We start from the raw sequence: 25,723 nt of genomic DNA, 5'->3' as shown, positions 1-25,723 counted from the left end.
ACAGTGGAGAGAAGGCGATCTTTGGCAAAGGGACTAAGCTGAAGGTGAATCCCAGTAAGTATCATGTTGTTGTTTAGTCGTTTAGTTATGTCCTACTCTTTGTGACCGCATGGACCAGAGCATGCCAGGCACTTCTGTCTTCCACTGCCTCCCACAGTTTGGTCAAATTCATGTTAGCAGCTTCGAGAACACTGTCCAACCATCTCGTCCTCTGTCATCCCCTTCTCCTTGTGCCCTCCATCTTTCCCAGCATCAGGGCCTTTTCCAGGGAGTCTTCTCTTCTCATGAGGTGGCCAAAGTCTTGGAGCCTCAGCTTCAGGATCTGTCCTTCCAGTGAGCACTCAGGGCTGATTTCCATCAGAATTGATAGGTTTGATCTTCTTGCAGTCATAGTTCATTTTATTCGTGGATGATTCCCTGTGTGAAACATGTGTGACTATGAGTTAAGGGTATCTGCAGATGACCCAGTGATCCCCATGTTGTTGTTTTAGCAACAAATCTAGTCGAGGAAAGGGAATCCTGTGCAGGCTAGCACACTATTGTGTCATCTTGAATATGCTAGTATTTATTAACACTTACCATGGCCATGAGAATGTCAGAATTGTTTTATTGCAAGGGTGCGGAGCCCGTGTCCCTCCAGAGATTGCTCCCATCCTCTCTGATCATTAGTCATGCTGCCCGAGGCTTATGGGAGTTGGAATCCAACCACTTTGGGGGGGGTGTCACAGGACTTAATTCTGAATCAAGGGGGGTTAATTCCCAAGGGGAAGCGGATAGAAGAAGAATAAATCTCATATAGAGGAATTCCGCCATTTCATTCTTGAAAAGAAGCAAGGAAAACACTCTCCCTAGAACTCAGCCTTGGAGTTGAACTGCATAGGATCAGAGGAAGATTTAGAGGAGCACAACCAGTTGCGTCACAATGGGCACTGCAGGGGATGCCACAACTATTATTTAGAATGCAGTGCAAGAGTAAGGGGGCACCAAATTTTAGTATCGCACAGGGTGCCACTGAAATTTGAGACCCCAAGGTCCACCACAGATAGGATGGTATCTAACAACCAAAGAGCATTGCAAGTCCATCCCTACACCATTGATGGGGAACCTGTGACTCCCCCCATATGTTGTTGGGCTCCAACTCCCAGTCAGCATAGTCAGTAGCAAGGGATCGTGGTTGTAGTCAGGCAATATCTGCAGGACACCAGATACCCTTCTTGTCCTAGACTATCCCCATCCTCTGTGTGCTCCTTCTGCCTGGGTATTTTTTGTCAAGAGAGGAAACACTGTGGGTCTTCTAGTAGTAACTGGAAAGTAACCTTTGGAAGTGGGACAAGACTGGTTGTGACACCAAGTAAGTTTCCATGTTTAATTCCTTCCATTTTGCATGTATAATGGACCAGATTACCTCCATCCTTCCCCAAACAAAGGCAGCCCCCCCCCAACCTAGTCTTCAGGTTGAGCCTAGGGGGGCAACCAGGAACACAGTCCTAGTCCCTAGAGCAGCTCCCTCCAACCTTGACCTCCCCAGGTCCTTATGACTACAACTCCCATCAGCCTCAGCCAACCCAGTTGTAGTCCCAATATAAGTTGGAAGACATCAGCTGCCTCATATCGCCTGCCCTATAATATCTATTAGCACGTTCAACTCTTAACTTTGTGTGTTTCTTGTGACTGAACCATATTCGTCAAGGGAGGAAACACTTTGGGTGTTCAGTGGGTCGTTCAAAGTAATCTTTGGAAGTGGGACTAGACTGGTGGTGACACCAAGTCAGTTATAGTTCTTAATCTCTTAAATTCTGGGTGTATGGCAGTTTGGGTCACACCTTTTCATCCAAGTGCAACACCCAAACCTAGTCCTGTATTGCCATAAATAGGTTGAGATTAGGGGGGAGACCAGAAATACTGTGTTGGTTCACACAGCAGCTATGCCTAACTAACCTTGTGTGCTCCAGAGGTTCCTGGACTACAACTCCCATTAGCCCCAGTCACCATGTCCCATGGTCATGGGTGATGGGAATTGTAGTCCAACACCATCTAGAAAGACACATGTTCCCTGTCCCTCTTCTAGAGGTTTTTGGGAGACATTGAATCACTGTGGGAATGCAGCTGGAAATAAGGTGATATTTGGAAAAGGAACTATCCTGAAGGTGAATCCCAGTAAGTATCAAGGCTCATTTAATTTGTGCTTGATGTCAAATCCAAGGGGGGAAATGTGTGTGACCAACAGTCACCATGTGTGACTAACTATGAAAATGCAAGAATTGTTTTATTTGGCTCTGAACAGAATCACATAGCATGGGTATCTGACAATCAGAAAGTGTTGTAAGTCCATCCCTATACCAGAGATGGGAATTTGTGGTTCTTCAAATGATGTTGGATTCCAGCTCACATCAGCCCCTGTCAGCATCGCTAATGGCCAGGGGTGATGAAGGTTGTAGTCCAGCCATATCTAGAGGACACCAGGTTCTCCTCCCTGTCCTATACCACCCTTTCTCATGTCCAGCTCTTTGCTCTGTGTGCTCTTTGTGCATGGACAATTTTTGTCAAGGCGGGAAACACTGTGGGTCTTCCACTGGTTATGGAAAAGTGACCTTTGGAAGTGGAACAAGACTGGTTGTGACACCAAGTAAGTTCAAGGCTTAATTCCTTCTATGTGCAACAGATCAGAATACCTTCCTCCTTCTCCAAACAAATGCAACCCCCAAAACTTGGTCCGGGGTGAGGGGAGCAACCAGGAATGCAATAGTGGTCTGTGGAGCATTTTTTTCCCAACCTTGCATCCTCCAATTGCTTTGGACCATGACTCCCATCCGCATCACCCAGCAGCTAATGATCAAGGATGATAGAAGATGTGGTCCAATCTAGGAGACACAACGTTCACCATCCCTGCTCTATACTATCCCTGAGCACATTGTACACTCCTTGTGTCTGGGCAATTTTTATCAAGGCAGGAAGCACTGTGTGTCTACTACTGGTAACTGGAAAGTAATCTTTGGCAGTGGGACTAGGCTAATTGTGACGTCAGGTAAATTTAAACCCTTATTTGTTTTCATTTTGTGAGTGTGACAGATCAGAATACCCCCCCTCCTCATCCAAATGCAACCCTCTAAATTTGAAATTGTGTTGCCCAGTACTATTTTTCTAGGAAAAGAGGTGCTGGAACTCACCATGAACACCTCCCTCATTCTCTTAGAATGGCAATGGCTCACTTGAGAGCTGCTGGAACCTTTGGTGAGTTTCAGCTGGAAAAAAACCCTGGTCAAGTTGAGCTTCACAGAGCAACCAAGAAGGCAGTCTTTAGCAACTTTCTCTAACCTTTTTTTTGCCCTTCGGGGCCTTTTGTAGTCCAACAGCTCAACCCAGCATGGCCAATGGTCAGGGCTGATGGGAGCTGCAGCTGAAAGCTTTGTGAATTCCCTCAAACCGTTAGCATACCATTCAAGGCCCATGCTGGACTCTCTTGCCTTTGAAACATACATGTATTTACAAAGTTCCAGCACCACAGATAATGTAGGCATTGGCTACCAGCCAGCATTTAAGCAATCATCCTGTTGCCTACAGCTAGCCCTCAAGATGTTGAAGGGCTCCAAGTCTTACATTGCCATAAATAAGTTGAGATTAGGGGGGAGACCAGGAATACTGTGTTGGTTCACACAGGAGCTCTGCCTAACTAACCATGTGTGCTCCAGGGGTTCCTGGACTACAACTCCCATTAGCCCCAGTCACCATGTCCCATGGTCATTTGTGATGGGAGTTGTAGTCCAACAACATCTGGAAAGACACATGTTCCCTGTCCCTCTTCTAGAGGTTTTTGTGAGATATTGAATTACTGTGGGAATGTAGCTGGAAATAAGGTGATATTTGGGAAAGGAACTATCCTGAAGGTGAATCCCAGTAAGTGTCAGGGCTCGTTTAATTTGTGCTTGATGTCAAATCCAAGGGGGGAAATGTGTGTGACCAACAGTCACCATGTGTGGCTAACCATGAAAAGGCAAGAATTGTTTTATTTGGCTCTGGAACAGAATCACATAGCACAGGTATCTGACAATCAGAAAATGTTGTAAGTCCATCGCTATACCACTCCCATCAGCACCAGCCAGCTGACTCTGTTATTTAGCTTGGGGTGGGGAAGCTGCTAATCTTGCTGGACTTTGATTCCTATCACCCTGACCATTGGACACGCCAGCTGAAGCAGGTGGGAGTTGGGAATCCAACACCATTTGGAGGGCTTTGGGTTTCTCACCCCTGCTCAGACCTTGAGAGAGTTGTGCTTTGCTCAGTGGTGGACTTTGGGGTCTCAGATTTCTCTGCTTTGGTTTGAATTGGCTGGTGTGAGTATGAATAAAAGTCCATTCAATTAAACCTTTGACTTGTAGCTGCTGGGATGGACAAGGTAGGATAGATATTCTAACTAAGCCTTGCCTATCGCTTACATTCTGTCCTCCCCCCTCCCCATTTTTTTTACTACCCCAATGGATTTAACCTTCAATCCTAACTCCATTTACTTAGGGGTAAGCTATTTTCACACACACACACACACACACACACACCGCTGCACCATAATGCATATCAATGAACTCTCAGACAGCCACCATTTTGTAGAAATGTCTCTCACAGTGCTGAAAATGTTGGTTGGAAAAAAAATATTTGGAAGTGGGACCAAGCTTGTGGTTATTCCTGGTGAGTCAACATTGCTGTTTACAGTGGCATTTAAAGAAACTGGATTTGTGCGTTTTTATGGGATTCTTTTTCATGATTTGTTCCGTATTGAAATTTTCTGATTATACCAATACATTGTCCCTACTCTGTTTACCTTTGTAGGATAATTCTTGATTCTTTATACAACCTAATTGAGAACATTATTTCTTTTTCTTTTAAAAAAACCAAAACTGGTTTGAAATCACAATTAATTTCAATTTATGATTATGCTATCCAATGATAGAGTAAAAAGGTAAAGGTACCCCTGCCCGTACGGGCCAGTCTTGCCAGACTCTAGGGTTGTGCACTCATCTCACTCTATAGGCCGGGAGCCAGCGCTGTCCGCAGACACTTCCGGGTCACGTGACCAGCGTGACAAGCTGCATCTGGCGAGCCAGCGCAGCACACGGAACGCCGTTTACCTTCCCGCCAGAGCAGTCCCTATTTATCTACTTGCACCCGGGGGTGCTTTCGAACTGCTAGGTTGGCAGGCGCTGGGACCGAACGACGGGAGCGCACCCCACCGCGGGGATTCGAACCGCCGACCATGCGATCGGCAAGTCCTAGGCACTGAGGTTTTACCCACAGCGCCACCCGTATCCCTAATGATAGAGTAGACCCATTGAAATAAATGGATTTACTCTATGGCTAAGATATTACACTGTATGCTTGTATTTACCACTTTATTAGGTGCTTTGCCCTCCAGATATTCCTGAACTGCTGCTCCCATAACACCCAGCAAGCATGGCCAACGGATGATGGGAGCTGTAGTTTAGCAGCAACTGGAGGGACAAAGGTTCCTCACCCCAGCCCACAGGACAAAGAGTTTAGCCGCTATTTTGTAATGGGGTTGGGAAACCAACATTTGGAAGTGGGACCAGACTAGTAGTACTTCCTGGTAAGCAGAGACTTTTTACATTTTCTCATGTTAATTTTCTCTTGGTAATCATGGTACACCATTATTTACCCCAGTGGGTGTGTTATTTGCCTCAACAGCATGACATAGTCCAATCTACCCATTGGATGGAGGCATCTAATATCCATGAGTGATGAGCCAATGTCAACCATACTTGGTGATCACAGCCATGGACTTGTGTGACGTAACTACATTGATTTCAGTGGATCTAGTCTGAATATGACCCAAAGTTTGTTTGACCTAACTTCCAAATAGATATCTGAGTGCCTTGAAAAAGAAAAGCCGATAGGCAATCGGCTCTATATATGTTGTTATATCTCTGGTGCAAAGGACCAGGATAATGCCTGGGGCCCATAAGAAGGCCGCCATTTTGTAAAGGTACATATCACAGTGCTAACACTTCTGGTGGATTTGGTAAACTTGCATTTGGAAGTGGGACCCAACTATTAATACTCCCTGGTAAGATGACACTTCTTCTTTTTCACGTATTGTCATGTTTAAGGTATTCATGGTAGATCATTATCTGCCTTGGTATGTTGCTTCCATATATTGTGTGGCACTATCACAAGCATTCTTTACAAATTGGATGGAAGCATCTACTATCAGTGATATTCAATGTTAGTCATACTTAGAACACACCACCGGAAATCAATGGACTTTTGTAATAGAAGTGCATCGATTTCAATGAGTCTACTCTGAGTATTGTTCAGTTGACTATCACCCAATGTAAATTGGCATTCACTTCCAGAGAAGGTATACAACTGCCTTAAAAGAAATAAAAAGAAATAAAAAGAGATAAAAAGAACTGGATTTTGGGATGGATAATTGACAGTATATTTGTCTGTTATATCATATCTCTGACTGCTAGGTGCCAGTTCTGTGTCTGGGGGGTTGTTATTTTAAAATAGTGACCTACTGAGGGGAGACTGAGAGGAGATATGATAGCCATCTTCAAATATCTGAAGGGCTGTCACATGGAGGATGGAGCAAACTTGTTTTCTCCTGCTCTGGAAGATAGGACTCAAACCAATGGTTTCAAGTTGCAGGAAGGGAGATTCTGACTAGACAGAAAAACCTTCTGACAGTAAGAGCTGTTTGACAGTGGAACAGTCTCCCTCAAGAGGTTGTGGACTCTCCATCCTTGGATGGTCATCTGTCATGGATGCTTTTTGAAGTTCTTTCCTTCTGAAACATGACTAGATATTCACAACCACCACCGTGTAGCACCAACAAAGCAGGCAACACGATGCATTAAAGTCTTACAAGTCCATCATTTTGTAGAGGTACATGTTATGGTGTTAATAGTGGATGGGGAAAATTCATATTTGGCAGTGGGACCACACTTGCAATAGTTCCTGGTAAGTTGGCATTTCTGTTTAAGAACACTTGACTGTAATGTAAAAAACTTTTTTAAAAATAAATATATATTCATTTATTCCTTAACACAGTTGGGCAGAAAACTGGATTTTCTGGTCACACTGTGTTCTAAGTGGCTCTTCATTTTTCATCCTTGAAGGATCCAAAGTGAAACCTGGGTTTTTGTTATACATGAAGTCACTGTGTATATGGCGGAGCTGGCACCAAATTATTATTTGGAGCGGGGACCAAACTGATTGTTAAACCAAGTAAGTCAAATACAGGAAATATTCTAGTTGGCAGATGAGCCATTTTGGCCCAAATCTTGTAAATGCACTAGATACATATTAATGACCACTTACCAGAACAAGATGGATTTTCTTTAGCTTGTATTGACCTTTCACTCTCCAGGGGAAAATGTGCCCAGCATAATATTTTAAGTTTGTGGCAATGATTTATTCCACATATGTGGATTTGATAGCTTAGCATATGCACAAGTGTGACCTGCACCCACAAAAAAGTAAAAGCTGTGTACTTATACCTGAATGGTGGTATACAATATTTTTCTTATACGGAGGTTTCCACTATGTAGCAAAAATGGAAACGATCTCATATGAAAACAATCTCAAATAACCTAATCAATCTAAATCAGGAACTAACTGCAACTCCCATCATTCCTCACCATTGGCCATACTAGCTAGGGTTGATGGGAGATGGAATCCAGCATCTGGAGGATCACATATTACCTATCCCTGATCTAGATTCCTTAGGTCATTTGAAATCTACTTCATATGTGCCATTTTATGCTACATGGTGACAACTGCTCTTAACTCTCTAGGTTGCTTTAGGTGGATGGCTGGATCTGCCCCATATCTGGAATATGAGCATAATGTTCCTGACCTAACTTGTAAAAATATAGACTACACAGATTGCTGCTGTGAACATACAGGCTACAATGTATGTAAGTTTTGCAGAAGACAAATTTAGCAGGGAGCACTACCTGTTCCAACATGGTGTAAAGGTGTGTCTCATAGTGTTAACACTGGTGGATGGAATAAACCCATATTTGGAAGTGGGACAAAACTTGTAATTCTGCCTAGTAAGTGAACTTCTTTATATATTTTTCCTTCATGTTTTTAAGCAATATTGATATGATAGATCAGGGGTTCCCAAGCTTGAGTCTCCAGCTGTTTCTGGACTACAACTCCCATCATCCCTGACCACTGGTCCTGCTAGCTAGGGATAATGGGAGTTGTAGTCCAAAAACAGAAGGCGACCCAAGTTTGGAAACTCTGTGATTGATTGATAGATAGATAGACTGAGCAATCAATAGAATTGAGAGGAGGACAAAAGTTACCTGTTAGAGAGGTGCCTTTTGTCTTGATTCATCCCATAACACAGTCAAGTGGGACTTTCTATTTTCAAGTTATGGTTACATTAATTTCCAGAGGACTCTGTTCTTGTAGGCTGTGAGATTTCTATACATTGTTATAGGTTCAGGGATGGAGAACCTGTGGCCCTCTAGCTGTTGGTCCCATCGCCCCAGACCATTGCCCATGCTGGCTGGGGTTGCTGGGAGCTGGAGTCCATCATTATTTGGAGGACCACAGGTTCCCCTTTGCTAGGTTGGATATGTGTCAATTCAATTAAACCTTTGGGCATTCAGTGCTGGTGACTAGCAACAGGAACTGACTAACTCATTCATGTCCTCTTTATCACCTTCCAGAAGGGACCTAACTGATGTCAGTTTGCATTCATAATGTTGAGGTAAATGCACAATTAGTCCTATGTCTATTCTGAGGAGGACAATACTATTTAGTCTAAAGATGGCAAGGTTGAAAGTCTGGATTCAACCCTCATACATTTCAGTTGTAGAGCAAACAAGTTTTTTCTTTTATAGATATGGTCTATAGTTTTTCTGTCTAAAACACGACTACATTTTCATATTTCCCTCCATGCAATAATAACCAAATGGGCAACTTGACTGATACATGTCAAATCTCACAGAGCCACCATTTTGTAGAGACGTGTCTTACAGTGTTAACAATGATGGTTGGTCTCAAATATTTGGAAGTGGGACCAAACTTCTTGTTATACCGGGTAAGTTAGCATTTCTGCCTATACTGGCATTATGGGAAACTTGTGTGTTCATTTTATGTGTATTTATAAGAAGACCGGTGACCTATGCAGGTAATACAATTACAGTGGTACCTTGGGTTATATACGCTTCAGGTTACATACGCTTCAAGTTACAGACTCTGCTAACCCAGAAATAGTACCTCGGGTTAAGAACTTTGCTTCAGGATGAGAACAGAAATTGTGCTCCGGCGGCGCGGCGGCAGCAGGAGACCCCATTAGCTAAAATGGTGCTTCAGGTTAAGAAAAGTTTCAGGTTAAGAATGGACCTCCAGAACGAATTAAGTACTTAACCCGAGGTACCACTGTATATTTGGGAGAGAGACAAGGTTGTCAGTGGGACATGGTGAGCAAATAACATTATTTGCTTATTTTGGCCAAGATCCCAAAGGCTACTCTATGCACTCCCAAAGGCTTTGGGTTCACCCTTTTGGATTTCCGTTTTCTCTTATTCATCTTAGAACAGTAGGCCTTATCACAAAGAAGTTGTGAAACTGTTCTGAAAACTAGTTTTTGTTGGGTGGGAAGTAAGGAGTGTGGATGAAAACAAGCAAAAAACCCCATATCCAAACCACTCATTGGTCTGTTCTTTGGATCTCAGACTACTGATGCTTTTTTAGACTGCTTAGAGCATCAGGTAGTATAAAATTAAACCAGGTTAGTTAGTTTTCAAGGTTACCAGCATGAGTTTGACCAAACTGCGGGAGGTAGTGGAGGACAGAGGTGCCTGGCGTGCTCTGGTCCATGGGGTCACGAAGAGTCGGACACGACTAAACAACTAAACAACAACAACAACAACAACAAGTCTGACGCAAAGAGACATGTACTGACCCATCCAACCATGTATTCTGTAGATTTGTTGATTTTTACCTTACCCAGGAGTCTCAAACCTCTTGTAGATCAAAATATTTACAAGACACTCAAAAGTGGACTTTTCATTCTGAAATATTACTTTTTTTAAGTGGGAAAGTCCCCACATGGTTCTAATAACATGCCATCCAGCAGGCTGAACCATGGCACACGTCAGCTTCCACAGAACCACCATTTCGTATAGACGTGTCTCACAGTGATAATAATGCTGGATTTAAATTCACATTGGGAGGTGGGACCAGACTTGTAGTTACCCCTGGTAAGTTGACACTTCTGTTTGTGCTGGTTTTGAGGGAACATAGAGAATGGTATAAAAATGTCTGTTATTTTCCTCCCCGCCCTCCATGCACACAATTTTAATGCATTCTATAGTTCTATAGCCATCTCTTGGATGGGAAGTTGTGATGTCATTTTCCAACCACACAGGTTCCAAAATGTTTTCTAAGCATTGGTCTGGTCCATTCATTCTGGTCCAGTCCACCATCTATTTATTAGAATTTTCAACTACCCCAAAGATCTGATTGGCTTGCAGCGAGTAAACTCTCATGCCCCCTTACTACTGGATTTGGTACCTCTTAGTTCCTTTGAACACTTAGTATAGTTAGCACTGTATGGGTTTTGTCTACCACCTTGACAGAGCATTCACACACTCATGCAGAAGAAGGCTCTTGATGGCTACTAGCCACGATGGCTATATTCTGCCTCCACAACTGGAAGCACCTGCTGGAAAATACCATTTTCTGGAAACCATAAGTGGTTGGAACTTGGATCCTCCTGCTTGTGGGTTTCTCACAGGTATCTAACTGGCTACTTTGGAAAGAGGAAGCTGGACTAGATAGGTCACTGAACTGATCCAACAGGCTCTTCTTATGTTTTTTAGACTCTCTCAAAATGCTTCAAACGTTCAGAGATGGCCACCAAAATCCATAGGCAGCTCAAAGATAAGCAAACAGGATTAATTTAAAACACTGCATATGTATATATTTATTTATGGAGCATTGGCAGTAGATTACGATAACTGTGTTAATAATAAATGGCGATAATTGATGGTGATGAATGACAACAGCAACATTGATGATGATTACATTGGTGGTGTCGACTGAGATTCAAAGAGCTAATGTAGCTACCCCAAGCCGTTGTCAGCAATGTACCCTGCCCACCTGCCCTGTTGATCCACAGAGAGATTGGGTGCACATGCAGCCCAACAGAGTTTCATCCAACACAGTTCAGCCAACTCATATTCGGACTGTTCCAGCCACCCATTAAGCCAAACCCTGGGGGTGGGGGGCAGGACAGGGAGAGAAGAACATGGGTTATTTACAGTGCTATCAGAGTACACACATTGAAACGAATGGGCATGACTAACTTAGATCCATTAATTTCAGTGTACCAACCTTGACAAGAACTTAGTTGGATACATCCTTATGCTCTTATGACTTCACCCCTAAACATAAAGGTGGGAAGGGTTGGAGGTCTGTGTTGCAGCATCTGCCTTGCATGCAAAATGCCCCCTGTTCAATTCCAGTTGTGTCTTTAAGTAGGGCTGTCCTGCCTGAAATCCTGGAAACCAAACAAACCCCTGTGTTGCAAAGAGAATGTCAGCAATGTCTAGGCAACACGATGACCATGTACATACACAATAGACAATCTTTATAGAATTCCTTCAAACCATAACAAGTACAAAATGAAATCTTTAGTTTCAAAGTCTCTGAAAATCTTTAAATGAAGCGAGGTACCAGACTTTGTACAATGAAAGACAAGCTGTGAAGCTTTGTGTATTCGGCAAATATGATGTCCAACACTGAACAGTGATTCCGGATATTGACTACTGTTTCGTAGAATTCTTCGTCAGCATGGTGGGAGGATATAGAATTGCTTCATAAACTGAAAATAAAATTTCACAACCTGAAAATAAAATTTTACAGACGATGTAAAATCGTCTGTAAAATTTTGTTTTCAGTTTATGAAGCAATTCTATATCCTTTTTGCTGAATACACAAAGCTTCACAGCTTGTCTTTCATCGTACAAAGTCTGGTACCTCGCTTCATTTAAAGATTTCAGAGACTTTGAGACTAAAGATTTCATTTTGTACTGTTATGGTTTGAAGGAATTCTGTAAAGATTGTCTATTGCGTATGTACCTGGTCATCGTGTTGCCTAGACATTGCTGAAATCCTGGAAAGCCGTAGCAAGTTAGCATCAGCCTTACTGAGCTAGCTGGGCCATTGGCCTAACTTGGTTGGAAGTAGCTTCCTGTGCTCCCATGACATTCTCTATTATGTCAATATGTGTTTTTGTCGTACCGTAACCCACTGGGTGACTTATGGAGGAACTGCTAACAAATTGTTATTTGGAGGTGGGACTCAACTGAGTGTTAAACCAAGTAAGTCAAGTATTGGAAACATTCAAATAGGGATGGAGCCGTGGCTCAATGGTAGAGCATCTGCTTTGCATCTAGAACGTACCTGGTTCAATCCCCTTCATCTACAGGTAGGGCTGGGAGAGACTCTGGCCTGAAATCCTGGATAACCTGTTCCCAGTCAGTGCAGACAGTACTGAGTTTGATAGACCAAAGGTCTGACTCAGACTTGTCCAGGAAAATACCTGTTTAAACATCTATTTACAGCAATAAATATTAGATAAAAATAGGTCAGTTAAAACAGAAACGTATTTTGGTTTATATAACATCACAGTGAAATAATCTAATGTGTACAGTATGTACATTACAGAATGCACAGTAATTGTTGTTAAAGCTTTTCTAGAATATCCTGAATTTAGGAATCTGCTACCCTAAATGAAAATTATTGTCTTGATCCCAAACAGCTTTTGTGGAACTTCCATTCATTTCAGTAGGAGTTATTTTCATATAAAGTTTTTGGGATTGGGGTGCAAATGTAATGTTAGCGTGCTGAATTGATTTTAGAATGAATTGATTTTAGAATGTATTTCAATTAATTGATTGTGATTTTATGTAAACTGTGTTACATTTACTGTTGTTAGCCACTCTGTTAGCGGCTTCGGCTGGGGAAGGTGGGATATAAATAAAATTTTATTTTTATTATTATTAAGGTAGCTTTCTGCGAGTGTGTCAGGGTGTATGTATGTGTGTGAGAGAGAGAGAGAAAGAGGGAGAGAAATAATATGCTCTGGAATATGTTTGGATCCAGTTATTCTTCACTGCGCAAGAGGCATATGCAGAATTAAGTATATTTGAATGAGAAGGGGGAATCATAGAGTTGGAAGGGACAAAAATGGTCATCAAGTTCAACCTCCTGAAATGCAGGAACCAAAGTGATGGGATGACCGGGTGTAGGGCGGTATATAAATTCAATAAATAAAATGGCTTATGCAAAAATTCCAACCGTGCCCCAGCGTCCACATGGAATTCTGGACCTTGACTGTTCAGTACCATCCAATTCACCATTACGCATATTTTAAGCTTTATTATAGTTATTGGTGGGATTAGTCGTTGCTCGTCAGCTGCTGACCCTGGAGTTGCTCTATAGCAGGGTTGGGGAACCTGCGGATATGCCTTCACCTACTCACTGAACTGTAGAGAAGAGCTGTGGGTTGCTTCTCATGTTGTGCCGTCATCCTCATAGCGAAACAACAGCCCACAGCGAGGTGTGAACTTTGTGGGCGCTTCTGGGAAATGGTTCCTGAGAGCTGGAGGAGTGTGCTCTCGGTTGCACTGAGCGAGAGCTCGGCGGAGCAGACGGGGTCCTTCGGTGCAAACTTTTTGCCAGTTGCTCACTGCAGAACAATGCAAAACAAGCATCTGCTCACTTGGGGTTGTAGCTAATGGTAATTCTACTCAGAGCAAGCTGTTGCAACATACATTCCAACATATGCTTGTTGAAAAGATTGGCTAACATAGAAGCATTATTTTCTCTGTTTACTCTGGGCTGCATTCATTCCATACATTTATAGTGCTATGATACTATTATTCCTGCATTGCGAGGCTGGTGGGCTAGTTGGTCTTTGGGGTTCCTTCCAACTCTATGATTCATGATTCATGATTCATCTTAAACAATCATGGCTTTTCCCCACCCACCCAAAGGATTCTGGGAGCTGTAGTTTGTTGAAGGTGCTGAGAGGTCTTAGCAGACCCCCTATTCCCCTCACAGAGCTACAGTGAGTTGTTTAACCATCAGCGCATTTTTACAGGGAACGCTGGGTATTGTAGCTCTGCGAGGTGATCAGGGGATTCCTAGGAACTCTGCACCTTTACCAAACTACAGCTCCCAGAATCCTTTGGGGGAAGCCATGATGGTTTAAAGTGGCATCACTATAAGTGCATGGTGTGAATGTGGCCTAAGAGTTGGATACAAACCTTTCTTCGGTTCGTTTATTCCAAGGATAAATGGAATCTCTCCAGAATCTCCAGCTCCCATAAGTCACCACAGCCAGCATGGCCAATGATCAGGGATGATGGGAGTTGGAGTCTGGCAATATCTGGAGGGGCAGAGATTCTCTGCTACTGATTTATTCTGATATTTTCTTTGAAGATTATTGTTGAGTGGTGCATTTTTATATTGTTTTACGTGAGTTTTCATTCTGAGATGCCTTGAATGCCTTTTTCTTGAAGGACCGGTGAAAGAGAGAGGGGAGATCATATGTAATTAGAGTCAGATTTTTGCAGAATGGATGGATAATTTAATCCTGCCTCTCACCCACGCCTTTGCCCATTATTAGTATGGCATTGACTTTCACGGCATATGTCAATTTCAGCTGCAGTTTCTAACCTCTGGTTATCCTTTTGTTTCTCCCCATTCAGAGCTTGAGGAATCTGATCCTTCCGTCTACAAACTACAGTCACCCAAGGAAGAAGACAGAGACATTTCTGCCTGCCTTATCACCGACTTTTTCCCCGCACCCATCAGAGTGGGGGCTGATGGAATTGATGAACATGAGGTCAACGGCTCAATCGTCATAGTGAAAGAAAGTGGCAAGGAAACACCCAGCTACGGCAAAGTGATCTGGGGCAAAGCCAAAGAGGCTGATGGTTGTTATGCTGAGCAAAATAAGAATAGATTTCCATCGGAGTCAGCAGGTAAAAAGCAGACTGTGTAAATGTTTGCAAGCCAATTGGGCGATGATCTGAATAGCTATATATTCTGCCTGGTCTTCAAAAAGTCTCAAGGCAGCTTACCATCCAAAATGCTAAAAAGCAATGAGGAGACAACAGTGCCCGCTGAAACCACAGCTGTTGGCGTCTCTGCTAAGCCCCCATAACCACAACCCAAAATAGCCATCAAAACAAAGGTCACATAAAGAAACATTCTTTAAAGCACATTATTTCAACCCAGAATAATTCTGCAGTTTCTCAGGCGTGCTAGACACTGTAGCTCAGTGAGGGGTGATCTGCAGTGTCCCAGGATTATTTTGGGGAAAGGATTGATTATTTGTGCTTTAACTGTCCACAAAGGCGAACCGGCCAAAGCAGAACAGTGGTGTGAAAGCATGTTTAGAAGCAGTAGTTTTCTTCTTACCAACCACCTAAAACAATTCAGTGAGGAGACACCACACCTGGCCAGTTGTGGTGTACAGGTTGGAAGCTGCAATAGCTTCGCCACCAGCCTTGCTTTCTGAGGTCAAGGGATCAGGAAATTCAATCCCATCCTTTTACCTCATATTTTGCATTGATGCTGCATAATGCTTTTCTTGCAACTTCTTTCTCTCTTTTCTTTCTCCAATTCCCTCCCCCCTTTCCTTGTAATTTTAAAACTTCACTAAAAATTACAGTATATGATAAAGGAAAGAGAATCAATGAAAACTGAAAATGTAATAATCCTTTATCATCATCATTAATTGTCATTCCCATCATTGTTACAGACGCTGCAACCACCTGCTCAGAAAAGAAAACAGGCGGTTTTGAGACAGGTACGTATGTGCAAAAAAGGATGTACAACTTGACTGGGAACCGAATGAAAATCAAATCATAATCTTGCCCCCGTGAGCAAGTAGGGTTGACAACCAGCCATTCTGCCTTAGCTGTCTGTAGATTAGTTGCCAGAATTTGACTAAAGCAGACCCAGTGAGAATATTAAAAGGGGGGGGGGGTATTCTACAACATGCCATTGGTGTAATAATAGCGCACTCTGGCCTAAAAAGAAAAGTAGGTTTGTTGCTTAAGAAGGTAAGAAGAGCCCGTTGGATCACGCCAATGGCCCATCTGGTCCAGTATCCTTTTCGCCTAGTGACTGAACAGTTGCCTGTGGGAAGCCAGCAAACAGGATTTGAGCACAGGAGCCCTCTCCCCTCCTGTAGTCTCTAGCAAGTGTTATTCAGAAGCATTTCTGCCTCCAACTGTGGCAACAGGGTGTCGCCATTGTGGCTAGGAGCCCTCTCCTTCATGCGTCTGAGCACGTTAATCCACTTTAATTGGGCCAACCTAAATATGCCAGTTTGTGATTGAATCCCTCCCACAAAAATGGCGAGAGTCCAGAAGAGACCTCGTTGCTTTAAAAACAACAACACTCACCGTCCAAATTGTCCATGACAGTAGCTTGCAAACGGACACCTGTTCTTTTGTGACATTTATTCTCTCTTTCTCTCTCCCCCCAACCTTTGTTTTAATCAGACGAGAGGTTGAATCTCCTCTCCCTCACCGTGCTAGGACTGCGAGTCATTTTCCTCAAGTGTGTTGCCTTCAACCTGCTGTTCACCTTCCACGCTTGGTCTAGCTGAGGTAAGCAAGGAACAGACTCACTTAAGAGTCCTGGCTGGGGCTGATGGGAGCTGTGGTCCAAAATGTATCTGGTCAGTGAAGGTTGTCTTTGGAGCTCTGGGTTTTTCCCTAATATGATCTCCGTATCTCACAGTTATTCACAGTCCACCATCAGTCCACCATTGGGCTATTGATTCACAGTCCACCATTGGGCTATTGCCCCAGAGGAACCATCATCGCTCCTTATCCTTGCGCTCTGGTACAGGAGTGAGGAACCTTTTTGGCCTGGAAGGTGGTGGCAGTTCTTAATCTCCCCACCTTCCCAGAAGGCCCCACCACCACCTGACATCATGATGATGTCAGCACCATGCCAAAGTTGACCTGCTGGAGAGGAGTGGTCAACAAGGAACATGCAGGCTTGAACTTTCCATTCACCAGCTGATGAGCAGAGGTGCCAATCCTGCTCTTTGCCGAGGTTTCGTTATGCCAGAGCATTCCCTACTGGGAACACATTGGGGAAGCTGCGCAAGGCAGGACTGAGCCATCAGCTGATTGACAGGTGGGCGTGGTTTGGGGAAAGTGGTGTCGCAGGGCAAACTGGCTGGTTGACCTGCAGACCGGAGGTCCTCTCCACTTCTGTTCTGATGAATGGGTACCAAGGTGTTAGCACAGAGGTACTTAGGCTTTGATTTTACATCCTCTTGGACTGAAGAACTGGATTAGTTATGGAAGCTTAATTTATAGAATTCACTGCCTGAGATGAATCCACAGAGGCTAAGAATTATCCTGAGGCTTTCAGTCCATGAAGGCCAAATGGGACCTTCAACCTGAGAGTGGTAGGCCCCTGGATACTGGATGGAGAGGGCTGATCTGTTTGTGGGCTTCACAAAGGCATTTGGCTGGGCAATGTTGCTTGCTGGGGGTGGGAGAGAAGAATGCTGGAATAAACAGACCCTCTAGATGTGGGAGTGTGGGACGCAGGTGGCGCTGTGGGTTAAACCACAGAGCCTAGGACGTGCCGATCAGAAGGTCGGCAGTTCGAATCCCTGCGACGGGGTGAGCTCCCATTGTTCGGTTCCAGCTCCTGCCAACCTAGCAGTTCGAAAGCTGAAAGTACAAGTAGATAAATAGGTACCACTCCAGCGGGAAGGTAAACAGCATTTCTGTGTGCTGCTCTGGTTTAGATATATTTAGCAGGTGCAGGGAACCTATGACCCTCCAAATGTTGCTGGACTACAACTCCCATCATCCTTGGCCATTGGGGATGCTACACAGGACTGATGGGAATTGTAGTCTCATCAAGATCTGAAGGACCACAGGTTCTCCATCCTTGACTTCTTCTGCAGGGCTTTGTTATTATGCAATTGCAAAAGTATCTAGGGGACCAGATTGCCTTCCCCACTCCCTGTAACAAATTCTCAGCTAGTTCTTCCCTGGTCTCCTCGCTGACCCAAATAGGACTAATTTAGCCAGCTAGCCCTGGTGATCATCTAATGTTTATTGGATGGATTTCCCCCGTAAGCTGATTTTTGAATTCTGAATTTATTGTTATTCACATTTTATACTGTATTTTATGCTGGTTTTTTTGTTGCATCAATTAAGTGTTTTAAATTTGTTGTTAGCCACCCTGAGCCCGGTTTTCTGAACTGGGAAGGGCAGGGTATAAATAAAATTTTATTACCATTATTATTATTATTATTATTATTATTATTATTAGCCATAAACCCTGTAGCTGAATGTATGTTTTCCTGTCTTTGATGCTTGCATCTTTCTCCAACTGCCTATGCAATGGCTTCCGATCTAGATAATAACCAGGATTTCTCAATCTCTTCTTCCAGTTCAGAAATGGCAGAAACATGGGGAACATATCTGGTACATTGTGGAAGAACAGAGACATGTACAAAGTCATCTCCAGCACAGAGCATACATGAGGAACATCCACAACTGCTTGGAAAGAACCACACTCTTGCACTCCTTTCAGCTAGGGGTGCCGCCAGCTTTTATTCTGGCAGGGGGAAAGCTTCAACTTCTGGATTTCTGCTTTGTTGTACAGCCACTTAATGCTTATGAGCTCTGGGAGAGAGATAAAGTCAACAAACCAACATCCTGCTTCATTGTATCGCACTATTTTGTGAATATAATCTACACGAAGCATCCTGTATTGTTACAGATTATTAAAAGTGTATATGTTTAAATCCTCTATGCATGTTTGGTGCTTTATGAATATGTGGTGGTTTTTCTCCACACACACACACACACACACACACACACACACACACACCCCGATCCACAAAAATGAAACAGTAGAATGCTTTCAAACCTCCAATGAAGCAGAGCCCAGCACTTTCTGAGGGAGTCTGTTCTACTGTCGAACAACTCTTGCTGTCAGAAAGTTCTTGCTGCTACATGATAGACAAATAAGAAATTCAGAAATGACAGTAACATAGGCGTGAAATGCATTGTTCTGAATTCTTATTCAGAAGTAGCTTCTAAGGAGAGTTCACATTTGTAGTCAAGAGGGAGAAATGAGAGAGACCGGAAGGGTTAGAGGTTAACACGATGCTAAAATATATCATACAATTACAATAGTACCTCGGGTTACAGACACTTCAGGTTACAGATGCTTCAGGTTACAGACTCCGCTAACGAAATAGTACCTCGGGTTAAGAACTTTGCTTCAGAATGAGAACTAAAATCACGCACTGGCGGCACAACGACCGCAGGAGGCCTCATTAGCTAAAGTGGTGCTTCAGGTTAAGAACGGACCTCCAGAACGAATTAAGTTCTTAACCCGAGGGACCATTGTATCCCTCAACTCAGTCTGCAACATCCTGTTTGCCCTTCTCGGGAACTGGATCTCATATTTTGCTAGTTATTTCTTGACCCCCCCTCCCCCAAGTTAGCAATGTGCCCTTATACAAATGTTATAAGGACACAAAAGCTAAACACCCAGATTGCATTTCCATCCCTTTGAGGCATAATGAGATGGAGTGTGGGAACTCTAGGAAAGGGGGAGAAAAAGTTATTTGCTTGTTACTTAATTACTGAAATGAGAGCTGTTGAGGCCTCATATGTCTGCAAGTCAAATACTCTAATCTTGAAACCCATTTTCCAATAATAGGTAGGCAGGTGAGCGAAGTTACTGTGAAGTTAGGGGAAGGCACTCTGCACATGCCCAGGGGTACTTTCTTTTGCCAGGTTGCGGTTTTGGCATGAAGAGCAGGACTCGTCCTTGAGTATGCTTCCTCCAAACTAGAGTGCTGTAGTGAGATGGAAAGAGCCCATCAATAGCAACTAGACATGATTGCTCGGTTCTGCCTCCGCAGTCAGAGGCAGAAATTCTTCTCAATACCAGTTGCTGGAAACCACAGGTGGTGAGAATGATCTTGTGCTCAGGTCCTGCATATAGGTTTCATATAGGCATCTGGTTGGCCATGTTGAGAATGGGAAGCTGGTCTTGATGGGCCATTGACCTGATTGCCTTCTCAATCCCCCCCCCTTTTTTTTACATATATTTTTTATTACATTTTCTGTTTTACAATTTAAAATACTCATTTAAACATCCTTAAAATATCAATGACTTCCCTTCTTCTCTTTCCATGGTTCATTTTACATATCATAGATCCCTGCATATTTTACAAAAATGCAACCATTCAGTATTCCATTATTACATCCATCAAAACTTATTTACACTGTTGAATTTATCTTATTGCTGCCAACGTTTTCAAGTGTACACAATTCCCCCCCCCCCATATATTCAATAAATGTTTTCCAATCTTCTCTAAACGTATGTTCTTTTTGTTCCCTGCAAGCTGCGCATATTCTGTCAACTTACGGTAAGTTGCCATTCTTCTTTAGTTGGGACCTCGCTCGTTTTCCATGTTTGGGCTAACAAAATTCAGGCCGCAGTAGTGGCACACATAAATAACCTTTCTTTCTTTCTTTTTTTGACAACTGGGAATATCCATTTGAATTATCCCCAACAAAAAAGGACTTTGGTTTTTTGTGTTTTTTTTGAAAAGCATTTTTAAACCTTTATGGATAATTTCCCAATATTCTTTTACCCTTTTACAAGTCCACCACATGTGAAAGAACGTTCCCTCAACCTCATTGCATGTCCAGCACATATCTGATTCAGTCGTATGTACATCTTAGCAAGCCTACTTGGAGTTAAATACCATCTGTAAAACATTTTCAAAGAATAGCATGCTGTAAACTTCAAATCGTTTTTCCCAGTGGTTAAAATCACCTTCTCAGTCCTTTATCTGCCTACAATGCAGTACATATTTTTTCTTTAGTGAGAGTTATTGGAATTGAAACGTGGCTGGGCATTAAGTCAGGTTTTCAGCCCTAAGCCCACATCAAAATGACATGTGTACACTCTTTCACACAAATGCTTGCACATGCGTAGAGATAGCTTGTACCTGTGTGTGTTCAGTGTAACATGTGAAAGGACCTTGGATCTCATGCTCTTAAGGTTACTACTGAAGGGTGGATTTCAGTTGAACACTAGGAAACGCTTCTTAACAATTAGAGGAGTTTGGAAATGAAACCAAGTTTTTTCAGGCTACATTCCTTTGGGGGAAATCGTCCATGGGTCACGTGGCAGTGATGGGCAGGGCCAGAGATAAAAATGGGTGGAGCAATGGATACGAATTTCAGTCACCTTGCTTTTAAAGCACATGCCCAAAGAAATGTAGGAACTAAAATGTGTTGAATGGGCTGGGAACTGTATACCTGCGAGGGGTACAGGATTCTTTGGGGGAACCAATGCACTTTGTTTTCCATCCAGACAGCAAGAAGCATTCTTGCAGTTCCATCACACATTCCAGCCTGACAAGAGACACCCAAGGAGGGTTATGAAGCAGGGCTGGTGAAGGAGAATAGCTTTGGGTGAGTCCTGAGGGGCAGATAGACAGACCTGGAGGTCCACATTTGGCCTTTGGGCCTGAGCTGTTCCACCCTGGCCTGCAACTCTGTGATTCCATATCTGATCAGTTACCATCACAACTGTCCAATGCACATCAGCAGAGGAGTGAAAATCCAGGTGTCTTCTGGGTCCGGTGTCTGCAGAAGACGTACAAACATTAGAGCCTGCTGAATCAGGCCAATGGCCCATCGAGTCCAGCAACCAGTTCTCACTGTGGCTTGTGGGAAACTGGCAAGCTTGACCTGGGCAGGAGAGCCCTCTCTCCTCCTATGATTTACAGCAACTGGTATTACTCTCTTTTAGGAGGCAGAGCAAAACCATCACGGCTGGTAGCCATGTAAGATCCCTATTTGTCCCAGATAATACTTTACTGATTTATTTAAAAAAATAACACCACCATCCATCCCATCAGCAAAGTGCTCTCTCCCACATAGATGAATAATGATCAGATTCAGCAGGGGTCAGGGTCCACACTCTTAGTGGAGGGAATTTTGGCCAGAGCTGCTTGGCATGGCAAGACCAAGAGAAGACGGCAAAACTCTCTCTTGCCCAACTGTTAAAAGGCAGAACTATAATAATTATTAATAACAATTGTATTATTCGTGCCCCAGCCACTCTAGAATCTGTTCCACTGCTTATCTTAAAGTTGGCACTCCTATCCTAAGTCCCATAGCTGTTGTGCAATGAATGGGACTTGGGTCACATCCACACCAAACATTTATCTGTCATTTATTACATTTATATCTCCTCCTGAGGAGGCTCATAGACTTCTCCCCATTTTACTCTGCCAACAACTCTGTGAGGAAGGTTAGGCTGAGAGAGTGTCTGCCTGGTCCAGTGGGCTTCACAACCGAGAGAGGATTTGAACCCGGGTCTCCCAGGTCTTACTCCAGCACTCTAAGCACCACAGCACACTGGCTCTTTAAAGCACTATTATACCACTTTAACAGCCATGGCTTCACTCAAGGCATCCTGGGAACTGTAGCTTGTTAGGGAGTCACGTAACAAGTCCCAGCACCCTTATTTCCTTCACAGAGCTACAATTCCCATTTCTCCGGGAAAGGGGATTGTTAAAGCACTCTGGAGATTTTGATTCTGTGAAGGGAACAGGAGTCTCCTAACAATTCTCAGCACTCCTAACAAACTACACTTCCCGGGATGCAGTGGGGGAAGCCATGATTGATAAAGAAGTGTTTTAAATGTATGGCGCAGATACCCTTAACTCATAGTCACATGTTCTACACAAGGAATCATCCACAAATAAAATGAACTATGACTGCAAGAAGATCAAACCTATCCATTCTTAGGGAAATCAGCCCTGAGTGCTCACTGGAAGGACAGATCGTGAAGCTGAGGCCTCCTCATGAGAAGAGAAGACTCCCTGGAAAAGACCCTGATGTTGGGAAAGATGGAGGGCACAAGGAGAAGGGGACGACAGAGGACAAGTTGGTGGGACAGTGTTCTCGAAGCTACCAACATGAGTTGGACCAAACTGCGGGAGGCAGTGGAAGACAGGAGTGCCTGGTGTGCTCTGGTCCATGGGGTCACGAAGAGTTGGACACGACTAAAAGACTAAACAACAACAAAGCAGATGTGGACTTATTGTGGGGGTGACTGCAGTTAGCACTGGTGTGCAAGACCGAGAATAACTTGTGCACAGCCAACCCGGGGGGGGGGGGGGGAGGGAAGACTTTGATGTTCAGCCAGCCTAGGTCAAAGACCCACTTTCTTTTAGAAACTTGACCTCGCGAGCTTATTTTTAGCCTCCGCCAAACAGGTGCCTTCAACCCCTAACCCAGTGACCCTATTTAAGTTTTAATTCTCAAAAATAACTTCTCCCCGCCACCCCCAAGCTAGGTACGGTGGCAACAAGGCAGCAGGAAGTGGAAACTATGTCAACCCCCTAAATGGGTCAAAGCCAACCAGCTCACTTCCATGACGTCAGAAGCGCGTGGGTTTTTCTGGGTCAGCGTTTGAAGCTCACCCCACAGAAACCGCTTCCTCTTGAAAAGAAGGGTTGTTTTCCAGAGAGGTGGGGAGCTTCAAAGAGGCGGCACGTGGCAGGGCTCGAGCAGGCAGCCAGGGAGGCGGAGAAAACGTTAGACCGCAAGCGCAGGATGCAAGGTGCTGCGTGGAGATGGAGGCTACAGGTGCAAAGTTGGGGGGGGGGGTGAGAAGCAGAGAATAGCTAAGTATATCACCACTCAAGGAGTCTGCAAGGTCTAAGAATAACTTTGTGGCTGCTTTAGTTGTGGGCAGGTTGGAAATGAAATCTGGGGCAACTGAAGACCTCCAACACCCTCTTTGAACGGGAGTCTGCCAGAGTCAAAACTGAATACTTTTATTTATTAAGACACCTATATATTACCTATCATGCCCTCCACTTCAGGGCAACACACATTAATGCACAGGTAGGCAAACTAAGGCCTGGGAGCCAGATCCAGCCCAATCGCCTTCTCAATCCGGCCCGGGAATCAGCATGTTTTTACATGAGTAGAATGTGTCCTTTTATTTAAAATGCATCTCTGGGTTATTTGTGGGGCCTGCCTGGTGTTTTTACAGGAGCAGAATGTGTGCTTTTATTTAAAATGCATCTCTGGGTTATTTGTGTGACAAAGGAATTCGTCCCCCCCCAAAAAAAAAATGTAGTCTGGCCTCCCCACAAGGTCTGAGAGACAGTGGACCAGCCCCCTGCTGAAAAAGTTTGATGAGTCCTGCGATTAATAGGCAAGATGCAAAAATGAAATCAAACCTAAACAGACCAGCTGTTAGGAATACTTTTTTCATCGCTCCCAGGTCTATCAACTTGGACAGCTTTAAGACGATTGAACAGATATATGGAGAACCTATCAATGGCTACCAGCCACGATGGCTATATTCTGAGGGTCTGGTGCAGTATTGCTTCTGAATACGTTGCTGTAAAGAGCAGGAGGGTATGTCTTGTGCTCAGGTCCTGCGTGCTGGATTCCCACAAGCATCTGATTGGCCACTGAGAGAAGGGGATGCTAAACTAAATGGGACGTTGACCTGATCCAGGCTCTTCCTATGTTTATGTTCTTAATACTTAAAATGCAACAGCATCAAAAGCCAGCAAAGGACATGGTGAACAGGATCATCATTTTTTTTTAAGTATGCACTCAAATTATATCAGCTGGTGCATGCCAGACCGTGGGGGTTTGGGGAGGAGAGAGGGCCATTCCAGAGTGCGGGCATCAATGCAGAAGACACTCTTTGTGGTGGTTGCTAGATAGACACCTGCAGGCTGTGGTACAAGGATGGTCTCTGATCTCTATAACAATCTATGCTGCCTCCCAGGTAACCTAGGCCCAAGCAGTTGAAACCTAAATCTAGCCCAGTATCAAACAAGTTATCAGCGCAGGTTCTTTAGCGATGCTGTTAATAGTCACTCGGTTGCCTCTCTATCCATGTACCAAATATTCAGCTCTGTCCATGTAGTCACTAGAGCCCAAGTGAAATAGGTGCAGATTTCCCAGCTACATATGGTGGGAAGTGTTATTTGGTTGGGTTATTTGGTAGACAGTGGAAAGATACGGAAGTGTTTATGAAACATGGGTTTTCCTTCCTGCAGTTCTGATATTGGCTAAGGCACCAACCATTGGCAACAGCTGTGTTCATCAAGATCAGACTGAGGTTCTATCTGTCCCCAGATTCTCTTTTCCAAGTGGTCAGTCAATGACCCCCAGAAGCCCATTTCAGGGAAATAAACCCAAAAGCGATCCCCTGCTATCTGCCCACAGCTTTTAGAGTATTCATAATTATGCTACCTCTGTACAGAAGAGATTCCACCTCTGGTGAGGAGTGGATAATGAAAAGCTATTATCAGACCTATCTACCTACTAGTTCACCTAGATACTGTTGGGAGACATCTACACCAGTAACCATTTATAGACGGGATGTAAGAGTTTGTACCCTATTTTCACTTCTTTGACATTTGTTTTGCATAGTATCTACTGGTCCTGGGACTGGTAAGGCACTATGGAGGCTCATCAAGCTATACTCACTAGTTACTAAGAATCCTATTGAACCCAACAGCTATTGAGATTTCAGTTATAATTGCTTACACTTTTGAGTATGCTGAATTTATGTATCACTTCCCACAACAGCAAGTCCCCATTGCAGCTTTTGG

Source organism: Podarcis muralis, chromosome 13 (genome assembly GCF_964188315.1).
Source record: "Podarcis muralis chromosome 13, rPodMur119.hap1.1, whole genome shotgun sequence".
NCBI classification, from domain to species: Eukaryota; Metazoa; Chordata; class Lepidosauria; order Squamata; family Lacertidae; genus Podarcis; species Podarcis muralis.
Note: the sequence above shows the minus strand (reverse complement) of the source record.